We start from the raw sequence: 6,594 nt of genomic DNA on the forward strand, positions 1-6,594 counted from the left end.
GCAGATCCCTATAGGAAACTAGGGGCAACGGGAATTCCTTTTCAAGGGACCAAGTAAGAATAATTCCCATCTGAGCCATCTCAAAAGAAACAGAGAGTGTTCCTGTTTGGAGGCTCTAATAAATGTAGCTGATTTAGTAAAAGTATTTCCCTAGAGAATTCCCTCAATCTATGGAATTCAGCTGGGGAAGAAGGCCTCAGCATTGGCTTCATGAGATCATACCCTTCTGCAATCACCCCAGTTCTCTGAAAGCCCTCCCCCCAACCCTCAGTCTCTGCTCTCTCAGGGTAGGGAGTCGTCCTTCTCTTGGGAAAAGTCTCTCCCTTATATTGGCTCTCACCCTTCTGTCTCAGGGCTCAGATCTCAGCCGGAACTGGGTTTCTGACTGTGGCTTTTCAGTTCCCACTCCCATTAAAAGGTCTTTTCACTTGCCCCCTATCTCCTGCCTTTAGGTCCCCATTAGCTTTCACTTCTCATCTATGATATGTTGCTCAGACGTCTCATACAGAATTTGGATATAATGTTAATTTTAGATCCCCTACTCAATATAGGAGTGTTGTTTACATCTTTAATTCTTGTTGTTACCTGGGTATGGGACTTTATAAGTCCAGGGGGAGTACATTTAAAAAGATTAAGTCATTGTCACTGTTTTGGGACAAACTCCCTTCCTGGCCTTTATTTCTCAGGTCAGGTTTTAGAGATCTACATTTCTACATGACTAAGGCTAAATTCTTTTGGCTAATACAGAGGTTCCCAAACTTATTTGACCTACTGCTCCCTTTAAAAAAAATTACTCAGCCCCCCCCCCCCTTCACCACACTGGAAATCTACTCTCTCTAACTGTTTAAAAGATTGGGGTTGGGTTTTTTTTTGGAAATTTGTGTCATTTCAAAAAAACATAAAACAAACTTTAAAATAATACATCTTAAATTCAATAATTTTTTGTAAATTTGTGTGTGTGGGTTTACTGCCTTGAAATTTTGATGATGCAATACTGAGTTATTTAACCATATAGTATTGCATTACAAATAAGTCATTACATGCACATATTCCTGCTTATGCATGCTGGACTTCCTGACAGTGCTCAACAAACTCTCCTGCTAACACTTGCTTGTTAAGACGTGTTGGTAGAGGGGGCAGAGCCAAGGTGACAGAGCAAAATTAAAGACTTGCATGAGATCTTCCACAAACCCCTCAAAATGCCTGTAAAATGATTCTAAACAAATTCTAGAGCAGCAGAAGGACAAAATGAAACAAATTTCCAACCCAAGACAACCTGGAAGGTTGACAGAAAAGATCTGTTGAACCAGACTAGGAGAGAAGCATAGTCTAGATTGGGCCACACAGGCACAGATAGAGGGACCTGGAGCAGGCCTCAGGAGCCTGAACCACTGGCAGCTGCAGCAGTTTCCAGACTTCTCAATCCACAAACACCAAAGTCAACTTCAAAGGTCTGGGGGATCTGAGTGAGAAAGGAGCATGGTCTGGCCTCAGGGTGGTGGCAGCAGCAGTTGCAACAGTAGTGGCTGTTGGCCCACAGATGGTGGGGGAATTGAGTGACTGATCAGAGGGGGATTGCAAGGATGTCTTTCCTGGCTCTGAGACAGGATTTTCTTGCCTTGCTCATGTGTGGATCTGGGTCACAGTCTTAGGTGGTGGTCCTGAGGTGAGGAGGAGTCCTGGTGTGGTGGAGCTTGTATCAATGGTGAAGAAGGAATTTTCTTGACAGTTCCAAGGCAGATAAAAGTGCTTATGGTTGCTCACAGGCCAGAGCACAGGTCAAAAGAGGAGTAAACAACTCTCCTTTAATAATACCACCTTGGAAGAACTGAAAATTTACAGTTCCTTAGAAATATCTCTGAATAAACTGCACAAAACCCCTGAAGTTTGGATTAGTACACCCTCCACTTAACAAAGAGCTCAAAGGCAAGTGATTGGCTGGGGAAATGAGCAAACAGCAGGGAAAGAAAATCAAACTATAGAGTCTTACTTTGGTGACAAGGAAGACCAAAACATACAACCAGAAACAGACAACAAAATCAAAGCCCCTACATCCAAAGTCTCCAAAAAATATGAATTGGTCTCGGACCATGAAAGAGCTCAAAAAGGATTTTGAAAATAGAGTAAGAGAAATAGAGGAAAAATTGGGAAGAGAAATGAGAGAAAGAAAATAATGAAAAATGAGTCAACAGTTTGCTAAAGGAGACCCAAAAAGATGCTGAAGAAAATTACACCTTAAAAAACAGACTAAACCAAATAGCAAAAGAGGTCCAAAAAGCCAATGAGAAGAATGCCTTAAATAGCAGTAATGGCCAAATAGAAAAGGAAGTCCAAAAGCTCACTGAAGAAAATAATTCCTTTAAAATTATAATGGAGCAATCATAATTTCTCTTTATGAGAAATTGTTATGGGAATGAGAATTTAAGATCTTCCCTGCCCCTAGGCCCTTTGATAGGCTTAAGTGACTCTGAGAACCTTCCTTGATTTGGAAATATACTCTGCTCCCTAATAGGCTGAATGTGGTCACCTGGAGCCTATGGCAGGAGGCTTGTTTTTTCAGGAATTCCCACACCTTGATGCTTTGTGATTGGGCAGTGGGTCAAGAGGGTTGTGACATTCTCTGAGCCAGGAGAAGACTATATACACCCTGATGTAAGATTTTGTTTTGGGGCTCACTTTGAGAAGAGTTATATGATTTGACCAGACAAGGCTCTGGGCAGCTGTTGAGCCCTCTGGCTTTGAAAACCCAGATGTTGGTGCTTCCCTCTCTGGTAACTGACTAGGTATGGATGTAATGGCCAGAGAGTTGGAAACCTCTCTGCTGATGTTTCTCTGTATTTGTTGTCTCCTTGTAACTTGTTTGTATTTTCTGAAGTTTGGAGTACTGACCTTTTTCCCTTGAACTAGGTAAATGACATATGTTTGATTAAAGCAAGATTGTTAACCCATTTTGAGTTGCTTTCCTTTAGAAAAGCAGATATAAGAACCTGTGTTGGCAGCCACCCTGGATATGCTAAGGTGCTTGCTGCTACAGAAATCAAGAAATTATGAAGCAAAACCAAAAGAATGAAAAAATAGAAGACAATGTGAAATATCTAATTGGAAAAACCACTGACCTGGAAAATAGATCCAGGAGAGATAACTTAAAAATTATTGGACTGCCTGAAAGCCATGATCAAAAAAAGATCCTGCACATCATCTTCCATGAAATTATAAAGGAAAACTGCCCTGATATTCCAGAACCAAAGGTTAAAATAGAAATTAAAAGAATCCATCATCACAATTACTTCTTGAAAGAGATCCCAAAAGATAAACTCCTAGGGATATTGTAGCCAAATTTCATAGTTCTCAAGTCAAGGAGAAAATATTGCAAGTAGCCATACGTATTGTGGAAATACAATCAGGAGAACATAAGATTTAGTAGCATCTACAGTAAGGGATCAGAGGGCTTGTAATATGATATTCTGGAAGTCAAAGGAGCTAGAATTAAAACCTACCCAGCAAAACTGAGTATAATCTTTTAGGGGGAAAAATGGATATTCAATGAAATAGGTTCTTGATGAGATAGATTCATCAAACATTCTTGATGAAAAGATCAGAGCTGAATAGAAAATTGGACTTTCAAATACAAGAATCAAGAGAAGCATGAAAAGGTAAACAGGAAAGAGAAATCAAAAAGGACTTATTAAAGTTGAACTGTTTACATTCCTACATGGAAAGATGATATTTGTAACTCATGAGACCTTTCTCAGTATTAGAGTAATTGGAGGGAATACACATACACATACACACACACAGAGGACACAGGGTAAGTTGAATATGAAGGCATGATATCTAAAAAATAAAATTAAGTGTGGAGAGGAATTTACTGGGAGAAGGAGAAAGGGAGAGATGGAATGTAGTAAATTATCTCACATAAAAGAGTCAAGAGAAAGCTTTTACAATGGCGGGAAGAGGGGTGAGGTGAGAGATAATGAGTGAACCTTACTCTTGTTGGATTTGGCTTAAGGAGGGAACAACATACACACTCAATTGGGTATGGAAATCTATCTTACCCTATTGGAAAGTAGGGGGGAAGGTAAAAAGAGATGGGGATGATAGAATGGATGGCAGATTGGGGGAGGGGGTAATCAGAAGCAAACATTTTTGAAGAGGAACAGGTCAAAATAGAAAATAGAATAAATGGAGAGTGGGATAGGATGGAGAGAAATATACATTTAGTTTTTCCACAACATAACTGTTATGGAAGTGTTTTACATGACTACACATGTATAACCTTTATTGAATTACTTGCCTTTTCAAGGAGGTTGGGTGGGGAGGAAGAGAATCTGGAAATTAAAGTTTTAAAAATTAGTGTTAAAATTTGTTTTTACCTACAACTGGGAAATAAGATATACAGGCAATGGGGTATGGAAATATATCTTGCCCTACAGGAAAATAAAAGCAAAGAGGATAAGAGAAGGGGGAGATGATAGAAGGGAGGGCAGATTGGGGGAAGGGGTAATCAGAATACATGCTGTCTTGGGGTGGAGAGGACAGATGGGGTGAAAATTTGCAATCCAAAATCTTGTGGAATTGAATGTGGAAAACTAAAAATAAATTTTAAAAAATATGAAAAAAAGACCTGTTGGTGGACTTGACTGATTGGTTAAAACTTGCATTTTGCATGTTTATTCAGAAAATATTGTATTCACTATGACTTTTAACTCTGTTACACAACAAATGAAACATGTGTGAACAGTTTTTTTTTTTAAATTTTCTTCTTTTCTTATGCTTCTACTGCCTCCTTATTTTTATTCATTGCCTCCCAATTGTACCTGAACAACTTGGAGTTATTCTTATATCAGGCCTCCATATCTTTGTTCCTTTGATCCTTTAACTTTCCTAGGGAACAGTTATCCACTGTTCTATCTCCCACCCAATCCTCTTTGGGCTTCTGTCTTGTGATTTATACCTTTACTGTGGTTCCTTTGCTTTGATTCTGTGGTATACTCTTGATAAGACATTCCTGGGCCAGTTAAGTTTGAACTATTTCCAGAGATGCAGTGGGCCTATATCCCTATTAGTCTCACATAGTCTAATGTGGTAGTTGTCATGACATAAACCTAATGATGGATAAGTACAGTTGAGAGCTATGTTTCAAACCTCCATGTACAGTCTTAATCTGTATACTTTCTCAAGTGCTACTGCATAATTTCCCTTTATGAATCTCTGTAATTGGGAATCCACTCTGACTACAAAGGCATCAGCCTTTTCTCCTTTGGAGGTAGCTAGGTTGCCTGGTGGATAGAGTGGTGGTCTTGGAATCAAGAAGATCTGAGTTCAGATGTGACCTCAGATACTTACTTAGCTGTGTGACCCTGGGCAAATCACTTAATTCTATTTGCCTCCATTTCCTCATCTGTTAAATGAGCTAAAGAAGGAGATGGCAAGCCACCCCAGTATTTTTGCCAAGAAAACCCCAAATGGGGATCACAAAGAGTTGGAAATGACTTAACAACAACAATTTTCCTCCTTTACACTAAACGCTAGAATGGATACATGTGTTTTAGTCTTCTCTTTCAAAGATTATTGACAATTGCTTAGAAATAACATATACCAGTTCTTTCAGTACTCTAGAATGTAGTTCATCACTTGAGCACATCAAGTCATCTGCTCATATCATACTCTAGGAAGTTTTTCCTTTAAACCTAAATTTGTTTTTCGTAACTTCCACCAGTTACTCCTTGTTGTGCCTCCTGGAGCCAAGCAGAATAATTCCAATACCTTCTCATGATAGCCTTTTAAATACTTAAAGTAAATATCTATTGTGCCCCAACACTTCCCCCACTCCCAAGTCTTCTCTCTTTCAGGTTAACTATCCTCTTTTCCTTCCACTGACCTTTCTATAGCATGATCTCAAAACCCTTCCCCAGGAAGGCTAGCCTCCTCTGGATGTTCTCTGGTCTAACAACCTGGTTTCTAAAATTTGTGTCTCGTAACTCATCACAAGATGTGTTTTGACCAAGGTAAAGCACCATAGGTCTATCATCTCCTAGGTCCTGGGACACTATGCATCTCAATGACACTTAATATTTCATTAGCTTCTTGTCAAGCTAAATGGTCAAGTAGATAGAACACCATGCCTGGACTCAGAAGACCTAAGCTCAAATCTGATCTTAGATATTTCTTAACTGTGTGACCCTGGGTAGGTCACAACTTCTTTTTACCTCAGTTTCTCAACTGTAAAATGGAGATAATAATAACGTCTACTTCCCAGGGTTGATGTGAGGATCAGTAGGATCAAGGAAATAATATTTATAATTATATTTATAAATTGATTTATTAATGAGATAATATTTATAAAGTATCTGGCATGTAGCACTTAATACATACATTCCTTTCAGGGAATTGGGTTATTTTGTCCTCTTGCTCAGTCTTCATCATCTCTGACCCCTTTTGGATTAGCTTCTCACTCTGTCTGCCCTTCTCCCACTCCGAAGCAGAGAATTAAAGGGGTGTTTACCTGAACTCCCAAGGACTCAACAATAACTTTGCCTAGGCCTGGTTTTTCACAGGCTCATTATTTAATTTGGGAATTAATGCCTCACTATA

Source organism: Petaurus breviceps, unplaced genomic scaffold (genome assembly GCF_028583685.1).
Source record: "Petaurus breviceps papuanus isolate PSGF00001 unplaced genomic scaffold, PetGlider_PUasm1.0 90897, whole genome shotgun sequence".
NCBI classification, from domain to species: domain Eukaryota; kingdom Metazoa; phylum Chordata; class Mammalia; order Diprotodontia; family Petauridae; genus Petaurus; species Petaurus breviceps.